Here is a 20,426-nt window from a genome sequence, read left to right as displayed (position 1 = left end):
AGGGCAAATTTTCTGTTTCCATGCACAAATATTATTGGATGACTGCAGCTTCTTTTCTGAACTGCCACAAATCATGGCCTGGCACCAACTTTATTATTAAAACACAGAAAAGACATTAATCCTCAAGACTAGATGCAGGCCTCCACTTTCTCTGCCAAATAACTAATGGTAGGTGGCATTCTGAAGCAAAGATTGCCTTCTCCTCAGGCCCTATTCATCTCTTTACTGTACTTGAGGCTATTTGTGTATGAACATATGTAGGACCTATACTTACACACGTGTGTGTCTGTCTCAAGGGCAAGAACCTTCTGTGCCACGTTCACTATTACACAGCCCAAGCAAGCACCGGCGAGGCACTCAGTTATTTTTGTTAAACGTGTTAGCTAAGCCCCACACATGAAGCCAGGATTGATCACCAGTAGTTTTTTAAAAGGGGGAGTAAGGGGTTTGTGTTTGTTAATTTGGTTTGATTACTCCCCAGCAGAATCAAGACCCTTGAAAATGGCCGTTTTATTTTTGAGGTCAGAATCATCAGTGCAGAAAGCAGCACTAATTTCAAAGGAATCTTTTTCTTCTTGCAACTCTGACACTTGGTAAGATGTGTTACTTGGGTATCTCCTCCTCCTGGAGGAGGCCTAACTTTTCCAGGCTATCATGATGAGTCATGTGAATGATGATTTTAGTCAAGAAAACAACTTTGGCTCTTTGGCCAACTAGAAAAAAATATACTAAATATACTATACTATACTGTTTTGTTACAGTTGACCTCTCTGCCTTCAAAGGCTTATGAGAAACCCCAAATGCTGTCAAACTGAATTTTTTTCTAATGAATTTATAACTGATTCCAAATAAAATGTTCCTCCACTAGACAATTAGCTTCAAAAATATTGAATGCTTTTGTTTCCAAGTTGGAAAAAAATACAATTAAAATGAGAAATATCTACTTTGTTTTAAATGGAGCTGGCCATTTGTTAGGAATATCTGAAACAGGGAAAATAACTACAGAATGCTTTTTATGTCCCTAACACCATTAAAATATTTAAAAGCAAAGCTGTTACACTCAAATATTAAAGCACACCCAAGAATGTAACAGTTAATGAGTTTATAGCAGCAATGTCCACAATAGCCAAACTGTGGAAAGAGCCAAGATGTCTATCAACAGATGAATGGATAAAGAAGATGTGGTATATATATACAATGGAATATTATGCAGCCATCAAAAGGAATGAGATCTTGCCATTTGCAACGACGTGGATGGAACTGGAGGGTATTATGCTGAGCGAAATAAGTCAAACAGAGAAAGACATGTATCATACGACCTCACTGATATGAGGAATTCTTAATCTCAGGAAACAAACTGAGGGTTGCTAGAGTGGGGGGTGGGGTGGGAGGGATGGGGTGACTGGGTGATGGACACTGGGGAGGGTATGTGTTCTGGTAAGTGCTGTGAATTGTGCAAGACTGTTGAATCTCAGATCTGTACCTCTGAAACAAATAATGCAATATATGTTAAGAAAGAAAAAAAGAAGAATGTAGCAGGAGGGGAAGAATGAAGGGGGGGAAATCGGAGGGGGAGAAGAACCATGAGAGACGATGGACTCTGAAAAACAAACTGAGGGTTCTAGAGGGGAGGGGGTTGGGAGGATGGGTTAGCCTGGTGATGGGTATTGAGGAGGGCACGTTCTGCATGGAGCACTGGGTGTTACGCACAAACAATGAATCATGGAACACTGTATCTAAAACTAATGATGTAATGTATGGGGATTAACATAACAATAAAAAAATTAAAAAAAAAAAAGAATGTAACAGTTAATGAATTACTGGGGAATAATTAAGTCCCTTTATACTTGTATAGTGCGGATCTCCTGTCCTCCCTGAGAGCAGACAACAGAGTGGGGAGCACCTTCCCAACATACACAGAGGTCCCCTGACACCTGAGAAGCAAAGGGAAAGGGGCCCAACAAGTCATCTGGGAAGGAGGACATCTTCAACTCAGAGAACTCATGAAGTCCTCTGAAACTGGTAAAGAACTATGGAAACTTCCCTTAAATAATGCATCTTCATAAAACCTTATGTACAATGCCAGGTTCTGCAGCCCCGCTGAAGGCACACGAAGACCCGGCCAGGAACCCCAAAAGGAAGCAGAAAGCACAGCCACTGGGCCCGTCAAACAAAGGGACAGGAATTGGGAAATTTAAAAATATAACAAACCTTAGGGTAAAATGGGAAAAAAAACAGAGTAAGAGAGAAAGAGGGAACGACAAGGGAGTTGGTGGAACTGAAAACACGTGGGAAGATGAGAACACTGAGAAGGGTGAACAGGGGTGGGCAGGGGAGGGAGGAGGGAGGGAGGTCTGCTGACACAGACGCTCGCTGCACGTCTCTCCCGTATGTGCCCACTTCGATCCCACAACCAGCGCAGGACATCCATCTTGCACACGTCCCAGCTCAGGATCGGGAGACGCAGAAAGGGGAGGTGCCCTTGCAGCCGACCCACAAGGGATGGTGACAGGATTTCAACAGAGGCTCAGCTCTGCCCAGCGGTGCCCGCACACGCCCTGCACCCCTCCTCTCCGTGGCCCTCCTTACAACAACTTTCTAACGTCAGGGGCACCAGAATACATTCTCTTTCTCAGGAGGCCCCATTCCTGAATCTCAATTGCACTCGTCAAGATCTGAAATTGTCAGGGTTTTCTTTTTTATTTTTCCGCTGTATTGTGATATAACTGATATATAACACTGTGTCATGATGTTCGTTCCAACTGAACTGGTACTTTTATTTAGGCTTTTAATTTTTGGAAATTTCATAATTCCACTTGCCAAAAATGCTTCATATGCATCGAGATATTATAAAAAATGTCCTAGAATCAAGACCTGTAACCGTCACTCACTAAGGTACTTTAGGTTCCGCAGTCTTTTCAAGGTACACTTTTGTCAGACTGGCCACCAGTTGCTTCCCTGTCGTTATTTTCAACAATACTGTTTTGTTAAAGCTGCCTTCCCAAATCACAGATTTTTTTTTTTTTTTTTAGCTACACTGATCTTGAAAGGTTTATGTTATACAGATCTGGTCTATTGCATCTAGTATGGTTTTGATTTAGATGGCCCTTTTTGCATGCATACTAGGTTTACAAGTAACTTCATTCTTCCCAGAGTTTCAGTAATTGGTATTTTTCACACGGTTACCACACAAAAATAGAACGTATGTTTCAAAGCTGGCATGCCCCTTTTCCAAGTGAATGGCTAAAATCATCTTGTCATAGGTGTGCATAGAATGGACACTTGGGATTTTAAAATGCATTAATTTGATCTTAAAAAAACACACAAATTACTTACATGATTTTAGTCACAGAATTAGAAGAAGCATTCAGAGAAAATATTAGAATATCGTACAGAAATTACTACCATTTTGTTAATATGTAGTGTATACACATTCACTATTTAGGATTAAACATGGACTATATGGAGTTAATGTATTTAACAGCAGAAAATATACAAAAGAAGCATTCCCAAAATATCTTTTTGCCTTCTTTGAGATTGGCATTATACAAGGATTTGGGGGCGGGGGAGGGGGCAGATACGTAAATACTCTGAGATATAGTTCATGGGAAGCTAGCATTTAAACAATATTTAAGGGGTGCCTGGGTGGCTCAGTCATTTGAGTATCTGACTCTTGGTTTCAGCTTAGGTCATGATCTCAGGGTCCTGGGATTGAGCCCCTCGTCAGGCTCCACACTCAGCAGGGAGTCTGCTTGAGATTCTCACTCTCCCTCTGCCCCTACCCTCGCTCATTTGCACGGGCTCTCTCTCTCTCTCTCACAAATAAATCTTTTTTTAAAAAACACTATTTATTTTATTTTATTTTATTTTTTTAAAGATTTTATTTATTTATTTGAGACAGAGAGAAAGAGAGAGAGAGAGCACATGAGAGGGGGGAGGGTCAGGGAGAAGCAGGCTCCCTGCCGAGCAGGGAGCCCGATGTGGGACTCGATCCAGGGACTCCAGGATCATGACCTGAGCCGAAGGCAGTCACTTAACCAACTGAGCCACCCAGGCGCCCTAAAAAACACTATTTAAACATTCTCATCTTCCCATCCTATGTTTACGGAAATGTCTCAGTGAATGTGTGCAGTTCTGATATAAATATTTCTGTATCAGTGGAAGACAACTGAAAGCATTTTCATAGTATTTATATTTATTTGTTTATACATCTGTTTCCCCAGCTGGACTGCGAGCAGCTCCAGCTAAATGTTACGACTGGTTCAGGTGCTCGATACACATTGTTACATGAAATAAGATGTAGTGTTTGCCCTCAAAAGATCCTGTAATCTAGAACACCTATAACTGTAAATAACTGAACTTCATCTAATCTCGGTTGTGTGTTTTAATATAATTTATCTGTCTATAGCAAATACAAGTTCCTGTCATTCGTAAGCATAGTACAAAAATGAGGTTCTAGGGGCGCCTGGGTGGCTCAGTTGTTAAGCGTCTGCCTTCGGCTCAGGTCATGATCTCAGGGTCCTGGGATCGAGCCCCTCATCGGGCTCCCTGCTTGGCGGGAAGCCTGCTTCTCCCTCTCCCAGTCCCCCTGCTTGTGTTCCCTCTCTCGCTGTGTCTCTATCAAATAAATAAAATCTTTAAAAAATAAAAAAAAAATTTTAAAAAATGAGAAGTTCTGAGTTTTTATGGAAAAAAAGAGATGCCAGTACTTCTTGCTATATATACTTTTTATGTTTCTTTTGCAACTTACTCTCAATAATGTTTCAATAATGTTTCAATAATGGATTCCTTCTCCACTGAGACGATAATAACAATGGGTAATAGGTGTTGACTGTAGCAGCCAGCCAGCTCTAATCATTTTCTTACTGGGGTATAACTGACGTACATTACATTAGTTTCAGGTATAGAATATAATTTGATATTTGGAGAGACTGTGAAATGATCACCACAGTAAGTAAGCAACTTTCAACTATGCACTAGAGTGTTATTAACCATCACATCCCCGTGAGTAGTTTATTTTATAAGTGGAAGTTTGTTCCCTTTATCCCCTTTACCCATTTCCTCCACCCCACACCCTCTGCCTCTGGCAACCATCAACCTGTTCTCTGTATCTAGGCACTTGGTTTTTGTTTTTGTTTTTTAGATTTCACATGTAAGTGAGATCACACAGTATTTGTCTTTGTCTTATTTGATGCCCTCAAGGTCCATCCATGTTGTTGCAAATGGCAAGCTCTCATTGTTTTTTATGGCTGAGTAATATTCCAGTGTGTATATACCACATCTTCTCTAACCATTCACTACTAATCATCAGACGTGCATTTCTCACGTAATGCTTACAATCACCCTGTGAGGTGCTATCCCACTATCGGGCATACAGTGGAAGAAAGAGATAAATGGGACATAAGAACGCAGGAAAACAACAATGTAAAGCAGGATCCGGTGGAGAATGTATCTTACCTCAGGTGAGGAAAGACAGACTAGTGAACATTAATGTTGGAATAAATGGCTATCCATTTGGACGCATCAAATAGAATTAGATCCTAAAACAACTCCAAGTAAATTTCAGGTGGATTAAAGATTCAAATGTCAAAAATAAAACAAAAGGCTTAAAGAGTACTACAAATACTTTTATGAACTTAGCTGGTGACATGAAAGTCAGAAACAAAAAGAGAGAAAGAGAAATTGATGAAATTGACTATTTTCAAGTTTAAAATTCTACCTGACCCCTTCCTTCCTTCAGTTTTTTCCACCCAATGGAGTAACTGGGACAAGATTCACTCCTTTCCCTTCCTCCCTCTCCCTTCCCACACCTTTTCCTGTCACCTGGGCAGGGCATGGCTGCTGGGAAAGGGGAGCCAACAAGTACTGGAGCAAAAATCTGGCTAATTATAGCCAGAAGAGTTGTACATATAAGGGGATTGAGCAAGTAAGTAAAATCCTGAGGTTAGTGGGAGGCAGGCTGCAGAGAAGAAAGCCCTATGACACTGGAATACAACAGAGGGTATTTATAAGACGAACAGATGCAGAAACACATACAAATACATATGCCCTGCGTAGACACCTGTGTGTGTACACACATATGCACATTCATATATGATTTCCAAAGTCAGTCCACTGACAGTACCTAAAAGCAATGGGGCCTTGGCAGCATGAGCACACTGAGTGTCTGGATCTTTGTTCCAAACACCATTCTCCACGAGGAAGAACCAGAGCTCCTGGGAGAAATGACCGGGTATAGGGCTTGGGCAGGGAAAGGCCAAGATGAGGCCAGAACATCTCTTTAGAGGGGGCTGTACAGATGTGCCAAACACCTGAAACTGTACACTTAAAATGGGTACATTTTATTACACACAAATTATATCTCAATAAAGTTATTTTACTTTTTTAATTTTTTAAAAAGATTTTATTTATTTATTTGAGATTATTTATTTGAGAGGGTACACATGAGCAGGGGCAGGGGGGTGGCAGAGGGAGAAGGAGAAGCAGGCTTCCTGCTGAGCAGGGAGCCCGATGTGGGGCTCGATCCCAGGACCCTGATATCATGACCTGAGCTGAAGGCAGATGCTTCACTGACTGAGCCACCCAGGTGCCCCAATAAAGTTAATTTTATTAGAAAACTAGATTGAGAGACTCAAAAATGTTCATTTTACACTGGTTACCAAGGTTACACATGTTTCTGAATTCCCTGGCCCCCTCAAGCTCTTCAGGGTAAAAATATTTGATGTTCTGCAAAACATATTTTAGTAGTACAAAGTTCACATACGTATCATTGGTTCTCCTTCATGAGAATCATTCTGCTTCCACATTTTTAAAAATTACTTTTAAAATGTTTAAACAAGGGGCACCTGGGTGGCTCAGTCGGTTAAGCGTCTGACTCTTGATTTTGACTCAGGTCATGATCAGGGTTGTGAGATTGGGCCCCACATTGGGCTCCCCACTGGGCATGGAGCCTGCTTGAGGATTTTCTCTCTCCCTCTCCCTCTGCTCCCCCCCCCAAAAAGAAATGTTTAAAAAGATTTATCCACACACACAGATAGTACAATTACAGTGTTGTTCACAAAATCCAAGAATGGAAATAGCTTAAAGGTCAACCAAAGAGGACTGAGCACATGCCCCATTGTCCAATGGACTAGTAAGCAGCTCTGTGTGCACAGGTATCTACAGTCTAAAGCCTCACAGAAGCCAGCATTATCTGTTCAAAAACCTAAAGCAGATACCACGCTCTTGACAAATCAGGCACATGAACAAGCCTTCTAAGGGCCTCTCATCACTCTTAAAATGAAACCCAAACCCTCTGCCTTGGCCCTACCTGGCCTAGCCCCTGCCTGCCCGACCCCTTCCCCCTCCACACCCCCATCCATACCAATTTCTTTAGCTTCCTGGAGCCTCCTTCTGCTCATCTTCCCTTGGCTGGACCCTTCTTGTCAATCAGGTCTCCATTTAAAAGTTACTACTTCCAAGACCATCCCTAAGCACCTAGTTCAGTCATGTTTTACCACAAAATAACCCTATTTTAATACTCATTCATTCTCTCCGTGTGTGTTTATCTCCCCTACTTGAATGTGAGCTCCATGAGAGTAGAGATCTTGCCTGTTTTGTTTGCTGCTGTATTCCCAGGATGTGTGCCAGCCAGGCACTTATTAATACTCACCTGCCGAATGAATGACCTCCAAATGTGTTGTCAAATAAGGGAGAGGGTACAGGACGCTGTTTGTGGTGTAAATAAAATATATGCACATATCGCAGACATGCTTGTATCTGCATAAAATCTCAGGAAGGATACTGAAGGAACTGGTGTCAGCTGTCACTTGTAAAGACAGGGCAAGGCTAGAGGGACTAATACCTTTACCCCTTTTGAATTTTTTACAACACGCATACAGTATCTATCTTATAAAGTAATCTGAGGTAGATAGAAGCTGTTACCCATCAAACGCAGTGATATTCATCATAGCTGGAAAATGAACTTAGGAGAGCATGTCATCTCACAGCTTTACAGAGCCCCCCCGCACCTCTGAATGAAAGCGTCAGCAGCCGACACAGTCCTTACACTCTCCTGTCATCATATGTACTTGTTAACCACACTTACTCATCATCATAAAGATGACATTTTGATTTTGTTTACATCATTGAAAATGCGTTCCAAACAAATCTACTACCTTCCATCTTCTTCCTAATGAACACCCACAGCTTTTATTCTCCATGTAAATCATACTGGCGAGCACAGGTTAAAAAAAAAAAAAAAAAACAAAAAAAAACAGAAGGCAACACATGCCCAAAACAACAGGCTCAAGAAATAATAAAAAATTACAGAAGTCTCACTAGGACGATTATAAAAATTACTCCAACCTATTTGGAGTTAATGACATTTTATTCTATATGAGCAACATTCTACAATGTGGATCTGGACCAAAATAATATAAACCAAAACAAATCAAAACCAAGTTATGAAACTAAACACTTAAATTTTATTTTTAACTGAATTTTTTCAAAATTAAAAATTAAAACTGGTAGGAAACCAACATTTAAAATATATTTTCAAAGTATCCTACAAGTTAAACCTGATAAATTTACATTTTACTTAGATAAAAATAGCAGATATTCAATAAAGAACATTGACCAGTTGCCGAGTATTCAGTTTCACTGTAAATTATTCTGAATATTAAAAGCACGTCAAGTGATTCATACATTTCCAAATACTATACCTCAAAACATACTTCTATTCCAAAATCTGCATCTTATGGAGGGGGAAAAAAGTAAAGAGTAAGGCTTCAAAATTATCTCTCGATAGCACAATCATTGAACTATCTGGCTGAGGTCCAGATAAAGCCAAAATACACAAACATGCACACAAAAACAAATCAACTCAGAGTCACAATAAAAATAATTCAAAACAACCTAAACATATTGTTCAAATAACCAGAACTCAAGAACTGTTAAATGTTCACTGTGCTAATGTGTATAACATTGCAGATCTACATAATGTTTCAAAAACACTAATTGAAAACACATCTAATAGTTACGTAATTTTAAGTCTTTTATCTTACATTGAGAAATTACACAAATTCAAACAACTTTAAATAAAAAATAGTCTGGGATTTAAAAAAAAAAAGAGTCCTTTCAAAGAAGAGTGTGTGGTTAAAAGTCAAAACACACACATAAACCACTAGATGGTATTTACTATCAATCAAATCATTCTGTCTTCCATTTCTGTTTTTGCTTTAGGATGACAAATGGAGTGCAAAATCGATCTTGAATGCACACAGAACATTAGTAACCCACTTCTGCCTTTCTTCGACAGTTACCACAAGCAAATTAAGTTAGGTTTGAGTATTCAAGAAATATCCTCTTTGCCAAACTCTTTTCCTTGGCCAAATACAAACAGGTATCTGAATTACGATTTTACCTTTTTAATCACTAGATTACAAAAAAACTATTATTTTAACCTTAATAGATAAATGATTGACAGTTTTCTTGAAATGTACAGTCAGAAAGCTGAAGTAACCCATTTTTAGTCAGCTCAACGAGCTATAAAACCCTAAATGGGGAGTCTGAAGCTTTCACTGTTGATCAGCGAGCAATTCTCATCCTTTATATTCAAAACACCTCTTTCACAGCCTACAACTAAAATAAAGCAATTGTTGGACACCCTGGGGAGTTATTCCAAACTCTGCTTCACAGTATCTTAAACTACTCACTGAGAAACACTGTTATCAATACAAACCCCGCGGTAATTGTTCCATTCTGCTTCCACATGGCACAGAGCCGCATGATGTCTTTTCTGCATTCTGAAAAACTCGAATTCTTATTTAGAAACAGCTTTGAACCTTGGCTCATGGCCTGTTTGTAATTGATACTACAGCTTAAATACCTTTCCAGCAAAGTTACACTAACTTCAAAATACTCTGGGATCAACCATTAAAATGTTTTTGTTTCAGTTACAACACTAATGAGCACCAAATGTTAGAATTTGTTTTAACGACCTAATACTTCAAGGATTTTCTTAAAAGGAAAAGCTAGATCAGCTATCCATTATATAATGAAAGGCAGATTAGTCAGTGCTGATACAGATAATGCTTGAAGATTTAATACTTAGAGTGCAGAATCAAAGATATAAAAGTTAAATTCAGAAAGCCTGCTCAGTCAGCCATCATAGTTTTTCCCTGTGAAAATACCAAACTTCTGCTCATGGAAGCCTCCTTCCCTTCATGCTTTGCATTAGCCACTCAACCCTCACCTTGATGTCCCCATACCTATCAAAGGAGTGACACTACCAGGCTTTACTATACTTCCTCGTAGTACAAAGGAATATAAAGTACCGAAGAAGCAAAAAGCAATTAAAGGAAATCTCAGCATATCAGGTTTATTAAAGCCTGGTAAGAACCGCTGATTTGACAAGATTTTAGAAACAAATGTGTAAATGCTATTTTAAAAATACAAAAACAAAGAGGAAGGAACGGACCATTTCGGATATATTCTGGAAATAAACACTTCGCACGCAAGCGCGCAGCTGGGTAAGGACTGCTGCCACCCTGCGGGTGTCTTCCTTGGCCCCGAGCGCACTTTGCAGGGCAGGGCACACCAGGACCTGCACGGCCGCCGCAGGCTGCGGCTTCTGCTCCTTGGAGGCTGACTCTTCTGCATACTGGCCCCTGCGTTCAGACCTCCTCCACATCTAAGCATCATGGCTGCTTCAACCACCGTAACTAATTTCAACTTTCTTTTCCAGCATCTTTTAACTCTTCTCAGCATCTCATCACCTTTCTTTTTGTTTTTTCATTCTAGGTAACTTAATACTCCTTGACATTCGATCTGGACTTTTACAGAACTCAACAAACAGATGTCTTTCCTTTTGGTTTAGCAATTATTAATTCCTTTTGGCTTTAATGTTCAAGTCTTGGGTCCTTGTCATTTTTTATCACTGCTCAAAATTTTCTTTCCTTCATCATTAGATAAGATCTTTCTTTTGCCTTATTTCCAGGTTTCATTCTACTCTCAATTAGGATACAGCTCATTAAATAACTAAGGTTTTATGAGACATGCCATATTAAGAATCTGTAGATTAATTTACAAGAAAATGACTTAGCAAGCAAATACTGTAAATAAGATTCATATAATAAAAGTTAAGCCTTTGAAAGACATGCTTTAAAATAATCTCAAGTATTTCAGAAGTACCTAAAGTCACCGATATTTAGTCTTTAAAGAATTTCCACCCAGAATCTCCCACTTGAAGATATAATTTGAGATGAAGTACTTACAGTGATAAAACTGCATTTCTTCAAAAAACATTCCGTATTGTTTTTACATTATCTTGGATTTGCATAACTTCCCCAGAGTAGTTGGAATTAATAAGGCTTATTATTCTGACACTATATATCAAGTAGAGAAATTAAGTCTTTTGTAAATAATGTCTACAAATGCAAGGAACTATAGTATATAAATTCAAAGAAAATTCATTGCACCTTCAATTTCTAAATTTCTAAGTGCTATTCCCTAAAATCTATTTATTAACTAGAAACGAAATAATGGCAGATTTTTGTTGGATCGCTATTCTGAAACCTCAGCAAACTACTATATTGTCACACTGCTGTACTGCACACCATTATTTCTCAGTCTGTGGAGCACAAAGGGCATCTGACAACCAACAGATACTATGGAGAAAAAGGGTTCGAGGTTCCAACAAACGTGGGAAATGTGGAGAGAAGGAAGCTAAGGCGGTTTTTATCCCTATAGGATTTCTCAGTATCATTAACATATCCATAGAGACTGTAGCTCCTCAAAGCACGTGTGCTGACGCATGCATCTGTGTATGTTGGGAGGGGTGGTATTTATGCAATTCCTCCTCAGCTTATGATTACAAAACCATATTGCAGCAGAGCATCCCCCTAAAGTAAAGTCCCACAGAATATACTTTGGCAAATACTAAGATTTACAGAAAATAGTCACTATTGGTTGTTGTTTCTAATCTTTAATATAAAGCAATTTCTGCAAGATACTGTATTTTTTTTTTAAGGTTTTATTTATTTATGTGACAGAGAGAGACACAGCGAGAGAGGGAACACAAGCAGGGGGAGTGGGAGAGGGAGAAGCAGGCTTCCCGCGGAGCAGGGAGGTCGATGCGGGGCTCGATCCCAGGACCCTGGGATCATGACCAGAGCCGAAGGCAGACGCTTAATGATTGAGCCACCCAGGTGCCCCAAGATACTGTATTTGTAAAGGTACTGGTTACTGGGGAAAGAGGGAAGGCATAAAGGTTAAAAAGAGAAATAAAGTTATTATTCTTCTCCTAAGAACAGTAACACCTGAAAAGACAGACAATGCTCTGTCCACATTGAACCCTTCTGCTGTAGCTGTATATGAATTCAACAGATAATTCCTTTTTTTAATGACAGGTTTTGCTTAAGAGATGGCACATTGAATTTAGACATTTCATTTTTAAAAAATTCAGGCTAATGGGGACTTTAAATAACTAAAATACTAATATCCCAAAGGCTTTTATTTTTTTTAAAAGAGATTTTATTTATTTATTTGACAGAGAGAGACACAGACAGAGAGAGAGAGAGAGGGAACACAAGCAGGGGGAGTGGGAGAGGGAGAAGCAGGCTCCCCACCGAGCAGGGAGCCCGACACAGGGCTCGATCCCAGGACCCTGGGATCATGACCTGAACCAAAGGCAGACGCTTGACGACTAAGCCACCCAGGCGCCCTCCCAAAGGTTTTAAGGAAGGGCTGCATATAGCCATAAACGAAATGTAAATTGAGTGCCTTGATTTGTATGATACCAAACTCAAACTAGAATAGAGCGTGAATCTTCAGAGCACTCTCCTGGATCACAGAACTAGGCAAGGAGCAGAGACCCTCCAATTCCTCAGGTCCCGGGGCTATTAGAGCAGACCAAGGGCAGTCCTACGTTCAAAATTCACTAGGTGCCTAGCACAGGTGTCAAAAATAGCAGCTAGATGTCTAAAAATCCAATCCTTCTGATCCAACGACTCTCATTTCTTCTGACACCTCAAAGATGTTTCAGACAGAAAGAGCACTTTACCAACAGAAAGGTAAAGCATCCCAACAGTCACACCCACTGTTACATTTGGAAATAATGCCCCATTTACCACTATCGATAGTTTATCAATGTAACTATTACAAGGCATATTTCAAATATGCTTACAATAAATATAACTTTTAAAATAACACAACATATTCATCACATAGTTTGATGATAAAAGATAAGTATAGTGAATGCTACTGTTAGAAAATTTCTATTTTAGCAAAATTTTACTATAAACAATAAGACAAGCCCCAGCAGTATGGGCAGTCTTCTGGGCAGATGGAAATAGGCTCAGAGTTGGTATCTGTTAAAAACAGGAGCGTACTACTGTGGTGGTGAAGCACAGACACGGAGCAAATCCCGCTGAGACACGTAATAGCTGGTAACTCTGAGCAAGTTACCTAAATTGTCTGTGCCTCAGTTTCCCCATATACGTGCAGTAATATCAATAGCTACCTCCTAAGGTTTTCGTGAGAAGAACATGACTTATGGAGAAGAGTACCAGACACATAGTAAGCACTACATCCACATTTGTTAAATATGCCATTATTTATTTGTTATGGAATCCTATTACACGAGAAAATTATTTGAAATGAAGTTTAGTGTGCTTTTATTTTTTTAAAGATTTTACTTATTAGAGAGAGAGCACGAGCAGGGGGAACGGCAAGCAGAGGGGGAGAGAGAAGCAGGCTCCCCGCTCAGCGGGCAGCCCAATGCGGGACTCGATCCCAGGACCCTGGCATGATGACCTGAGCTGAAGGCAGATGCTTAACTGACTGAGCCACCCAGGCATCCCAAAGTTTAGTAAGCTTTTAAAAGGAAGGAGTCAAACACCTAAGGAAAGCAAATGAAACATATTCATAACAGAAGGATTTATGGATGATAAGGATATGTGTACCAACTTACAGACTGATACTTACTCCCTAACTCACAGACTCCTTCATGCAAACATGTGCTCATCGCTTTGTGCATGCCCAGCACTGTGCTAGGTGCACAGTCACAAGGATAAACAAGAAAAAATCTTTGACCCAAGATTACCTGGGTACTCTGCTCACTGTAGCGTTTATTAAAAATTTAAAGTTAATAAGTTGTATGTATATAGTATATAACTAAATGGTATAACTGTATAGGTATGTGGTTTTGTTATCACGGTTTTTAAGAACCCTCTAGACATACCGCCAGTGAAAGGTCCGGCCAGTGACCCGGTGGACAAGCACATGTAATCACGTCTTCACCCCTGCTCCACTCACTAGTTGATTAGAGCCTGCTGGAAAGGATAGCCTGGCTTTGGGAGCTAAACTTAAAAGAAACTAGTACTGTTTTATCAAATAATTTGATTGCTCTGATAGAAATGAACAGCGACAATATGATGCCTGTGATGTGCCTCTTTCGTCTGAGGCGGGTTTACGGTTGCTCTTAGACCCTCATGTTTCCGCTGTGGGTGGTGATGCAAAGCATGATCGGCCTTCTAACTTGGCCACTTGTATCTACCTTGCCTTATCATCTCCCGATTACTCAAGTATACAACAAGCACACAAAACATCAATCAACACAAACAAATGGTCAAACAGTATTTAAAACTTTTATATAGAAATTTTTAAAAGCTTTAAGTCTATAATCCCTTTAAGAGCAGACACTACCTAAATACTTCTCTCCCTCTGCACTGTCTCAGCGGCTGAAATCAGCGGTGTATTTCTAAACATTTAGGATATCAGACACTACATTCTTAGGAAAAGTCTAACTTCTAGACTTTTCCATTCCTTATTAGACTACTCCACTGGATAAAATTAGTTGCATGTATCTTTAAATTGATAAAAAACAGGTTTTTTTTAAAGAGAGAGCATGCAGGGGGTGCCCTGAGATCTACCTGAGATCATGACCTGAGCTGAAATCCAGAGTCAGACGCTTAACCGACTGAGCCACCTAGGTGCCCCCTGCACCTTTCAAATTTTCTTACTAAGATACAATTAATCAACTATTGTAAATGACTTGTATCAATTCACCATTCTATCAAAATTGAAAAGACAAGACCAGTGGCAAGATAAAGACCATCATGAAGTAGAAGCAGCACAAGAACGGAAGGGAAGACGAGTAAAGATGACTATTATCACTGTTGAAAGACAGAGAGCCATCGGAGAATGCTCAGAGAGTAGGTTTCAGTACCGGAATGCATGGGGTCAAATTCCAGCTCTCTTTTCTTAGTTCTATAACTTTTTTTTTTTTAAGATTTTATTTATTTGGGGTGCCTGGGTGGCTCAGTTGTTAAGCATCTGCCTTCGGCTCAGGTCATGGTCCCAGGGTCCTGGGATCGAGCCCCACATCAGGCTCCCTGCTCAGTGGGGAGCCTGCTTCTCCCTCTCCCACTCCCCCTACAGAGAGAGACATAGCGAGAGAGGGAACACAAGCAGGGGGAGTGAAAGAGGGAGACGCAGGCTTCCCGCGGAGCAGGGAGCCCGATGCGGGGCTCGATCCCAGGACCCTGGGGTCACGACCTGAGCCGAAGGCAGACGCTTAACGACTAAGCCACCCAGGTGCCCCTCACCCATCTATTTGAATTCACTTTGTGGAAGGATAGGAATGAGATATATATATCTATTTCCCCCTCTCTCAGGAAGAACTGCATTTCAATAGGTGGTGTCTTGGACTTTAAAAGAAATAGTTGTTTTGTTCTGTTTTTTTAAAGAAATAGAACAGTGTAAGCCCATTTCTTCTATTGTTACCCGATTGTAAGAGAAGTAAAGTGCCTATCATTATCATAGTTGTTATTGTAGTACCGTTGATTGGCCGCTTACAATGTGTTGGGCATCTGCTAAGCATGTAACATGGATTATTCCTTATTATTCTAACAGACTTGTCAAGTAAGTGGTATTATCCCCATTATAGAGATGAGGAAAGTGGAATGCAGAGGTTGAGTAACATGTCATGACTACTCAGTGGCATTCGGATTCCCATCTGGGCTAGCTTCCATATTCATGCAGTTCTAGATGGCTGTTTCTTGATTATTCTTTATATTCTGTAAGATCAGTGCTAACCCCTACATTGGGAACAAAGCTTCTTCAGTGAGCTCTTTGTGAAGGCCATTGGAACCATAGCTGCATGCCCTACAGTTCAACAGCAGTGTTCCTAACTCAATAGTGTGACTGAAGAGCCACGGGTTCACATTTGTGGCCACATAGTGGTCATGCCTGTCTTGTTTATAAGCTGACATTTGTTGGGTGTTTATATCATGCCAGCCTCTATGCTGAAGGCATTATCTCATTTGAACCTGAAAACAACTTATATAACAATGGCTTCTAGTATCATCATTTTCAGGTAAAACTGCTGAGGCTTTGACAAGATAGCTCCTTTAAGATACCCTAAGTTATAGAACTAAGATGGGGCGCCTGAGTGGCTCAGTCATTAGGCATCTGCCCCAAGTTTATATACTGAGTAGTGAGCTCCCCACTCCCCTCCAACTCTCCCTCCTAATCAACTGCCAGAATCTGGTGGCCAGTCCTAAACCCCCTCGGCAGGAGACAGGATTCCTCTTTGGGAAGAAAATCAGAGAAGACTACAGGCGTTAAGAGTCAGAGATGTGTCAATAAAATAAATCTGGTCTTCAACTAACAGCCCTGGAATGAAACCCATGCACACAGCTTCCACTAAGACTTCTCAAGTTAGCCAAGCACTTGAGAAACACGTGAGGAATTCTTCTACATGAAAGAAACCAAACAACAGAAAAACAAACGGAAAAGAGATAATACAGTACACAAAGAAATCCCTTTTTTTTTTTTTAACTGAAATTAACATCTTCAGAGAGATGAGATGAAACTGTGTCCATAAAACAGTAACAGGGCCTATCCAAAGGAATGTTTACACAACAAGAAAAAGCTTTTGGGGTTTTAAAATGAGAGCAGAAAACTTAAATACATATATAATACTAAGACTGGAAGATAAAGCAGAGGAAAATGCCCAGATACTAGAAAGAGAGAAAGAAGGAAAAAAGAAAATTAGAGGACCAAAATCCAGGAGATCCAATACTAGACTCTAAAAATTCCAGAAAAAAGGGAGAAGAAATAATCCAAAAGATAATACAAGAAAATTCCCCATAAACCCCAAAAAAAACAAGTTATGGGAAAAAGTGAATATAACTGCAATCACTCTGTGACTCCACTATAAATAATACTTAAGTATAATAATGAAGTCATTGGGGCGTCTGGGTGGCTCAGTCGTTAAACGTCTGCCTCCGGCTCAGGTCACGGTCCCAGGGTCCTGGGATCGAGCCCCGCATCAGGCTCCCTGCTCCGCGGGGAGCCTGCTTCTCCCTCTCCCATTCCCCCTACTTGTGTTCCCTCTCTCACTGTCTCTCTGTCAAATAAATAAAATCTTTACAAAAAAAAAAAAAATGAAGTCATTGACCAACCAAAAATCGGGAACAATGTTGAGGGGGAGAGGAAGAGAAATGACAAGTGAGGTATAAAAGAGGTCAGTCCTCAATTGCCTCACTAAAAAGTCAACAGGTAAGTGACAAATGAAGAAATGGCATCATAAATAATATTTAAAAATACAGAGGTAAATACCAGAAGAAACCGCTAAAAGAATTCAAACCAGGCACCTCTGGGGCTACCGACCCACATCTTTCTTTAGAGGCTTGACCTCATTGTTCAGCTTTTTAACAGTAATTAAACCTGTAAACCTTTGTGAGAAACAACCATTTATAATATTAAGTTACATGAGGTACCTCTCCATACATTTTTACATTCTTTTATGTCTAAATTAAATTGTAAGTTTTTCCAAGAATTAAGTCCAGTTAACATCCAATATCTTACAGTTACAAACTTCTTTTTCTTATGAGGAGTTCCAAGATCCACTCTACTTTTTTTTTTTTTTAAGATATTTTATTTATTTATTTGACAGAGACGGCGAAAGAGGGAACACAAGCAAGGGGAGTGGGGAAAGGGAGAAGCAGGCTTCCCGTGGAGCAGGGACCCCGATGCAGGGCTGGATCCCAGGACTCTGGGATCATGACCTGAGCTGAAGGCAGACGCTTAACAACTGAGCCACCCAGGCGCCCCGCACTCTTCTACTTTCAAATATGCAATACAGTATCATTAACTATAATCACATGCTGTATATTACATCCCCACAACTTACTTATTTTATAACTGGAAATTTGTACATTTTGACCCCCTTCACCCATTTTGCCCACCTGCACCCCCGGCCTATGGCAACTGCCAATCTGTTCCCTATATCCATGAGCTCAGTTTTTCATTTTTAGATTCCACATGTGAGATCATATGGTATTTATCTTTTTATATCTGACTTATTTCACTTAGCATAACACCCTCAACGTCTATCAGTATTGTCACAAATGGCAAGATTTCATTTCTATGGCTGAGTATTATATTTAAATATTTATACACACACACACACATTATCATGTTTTCTTTATTCAGCCATCGATGGACACTTAGGTTGCTTCCACATCTTGGCTATTGTAAATAATGCTGCAATGAACATGGGGGTACAGATACTTTTGAATTAGTGCTTTCATTTTCTTCAGATACTCAGAAGTAGAATTGCTGGATTATACGGTAGCTATATTTTCAATTTTCTTGAGGAACCTCCACAGTTTTCCACAGTGGCTGTACAAATTTGCATTCCCCCCGCCCAAGAATTTTTTTAAAATAAATAAAAAAATAAAACGTATGTGTAGAAGCAGGAAAAAAAATTTACATTCCCACCAACAGTGCACGAGGGTTCCCTTTTCTCTGTATCTTCACCAACTTGTTATCTCTGGTCTTTTTGATGATGGCCATTCTAACAGGTGTGAGGTGATATCTCACTGTGGTTTTGATTTGCATTTCCCTGATAACTGGTGATGCTGAGCAGCTTTTCATGCACCTGTTGGCCATCTGTAGGTCTTCTTTGGAAAAATGTCTGTTCAGATCCTCTGCCCATTTGTTAATCACAATGTTCTTTGCCACTGAGTTGTATGAGTTCTTTATATATTTGGAGCTCAGGCCCTTATATCAGATATATGATGTACAAATATTTTCTGACATTCAGTAGGCAATCCACAACTCTTTAAGGTAGTGTTTTGTTTAGGCCACTAGGTGGGATGCAACAAACTGTAATAGCTGTAACAAAGAAATACAGAAATGCAAGGGCTCAAGTAAGACAGAAGTTTATTTCTCTCTCACATAACAGTTCAAAAGTGAGTGAGTTGTCTTCATCATTTGGTGTCTACCTCTGGATCCAAGGCTACTGCTTCAACAATCAGGGCAAATATAACTGTCTTTTAGAAGAGGACCCAAAAGTTGCCCACAACTCTTCCTTTCAAATCCCAGGGTCCCAAACTTAGTCACAGGGCCACATCCAGGTGCGTCTTGCTAAGGAATGCAGTTATACCTGGGGAGGTCATGGGTTAGCTGACATTGGAGTGGGACTGGAAAGTCTCAAAAGAAGAAAAAAAATGACTACTGGGGTATAGTTAGCAGTCTTTGTCACAGGTAGGTATTATCATCCCTACTTTTTAAATGAGGAAACTGAGATTCAGAGCTATGTGCCAAAGGCCCCATAGCTAATAATAATTAAGCCAGGATTCAAATGCATATTCTGTCTCTAGATCCTATACTATTTCTACTAAATCATGTTAAGTGACAAAAGGAATACATATATTTTTAAATTTCCTGCTAGGGGTGCCTGGGTGTCTCAGTCGGTTAACCATCTGCCTTTGGCTTGGGCCATGATTTCAGGGTCCTGGGATCAAGCCCCACACCGGGCTCCCTGCTCAGTGTGGAGTCTGCTTCTCCCTTTCCCTCTGCCTCTCCCCCGACCCCCACTCATGCGTGCTCTTTCTCTCAATCTCTCTCAAATAAATAAAATCTTTTTAAAAATGTCTTGCTAAATACAGCACAACTGGAAAACACTCCTGGGTATCAAGAAGTAGTGGCCTCCCCACCTACAGAACTGACCTGTCCACTTCCATCTGAGGGGTTTAACCTGCCTACGGAAATAGTAATGATCTCCCCAGAGGCAGCAGTCATGCAAGACAATGCTGATTGTCCTCAGGACTCACCTCTCCCACCCCTCTATGTTTCTAGACCTATAACTAGACTCGAGTCCTACCAGGTACCTAAAGGTGGGATACAAAGTGTGACTCATGAGGAAGTGTGCTACATTTCAAAAGAACTACTTGGGTTTTCTAATTTATACAAGCAGAAATCCAAGGAATATGTATGGGAATGAATATTTAAGGCCGTGGGATAATAGTGGAAGAAACAACAAGTTGGATCGAGCTGAATTTATTGATTTATTGGGCTCACAAAGAAGAAATTCTGCATTTAATGTTGCAGCTCAGGGAGTTGGCAAAGGCTCTAACGACTGGTTGGTTCGTTGG

The 20,426-nt window shown here is 40.2% G+C and overlaps 1 protein-coding gene across 12 annotated transcripts in view; it reads right to left on the bottom strand.

The window, feature by feature from the left end:
• Window positions 1–20,426, bottom strand: part of DISP1 (dispatched RND transporter family member 1) — a 179,284-nt gene that overhangs the window by 128,621 nt on the left and 30,237 nt on the right. The gene's annotated exons all lie outside the window — the stretch shown is intronic.

Source organism: Halichoerus grypus, chromosome 7 (genome assembly GCF_964656455.1).
Source record: "Halichoerus grypus chromosome 7, mHalGry1.hap1.1, whole genome shotgun sequence".
Taxonomy (NCBI): Eukaryota; Metazoa; Chordata; class Mammalia; order Carnivora; family Phocidae; genus Halichoerus; species Halichoerus grypus.
The sequence above is the reverse complement of the archived record's forward strand: the minus strand, read 5'-3'. Positions and strand labels throughout refer to the sequence as shown.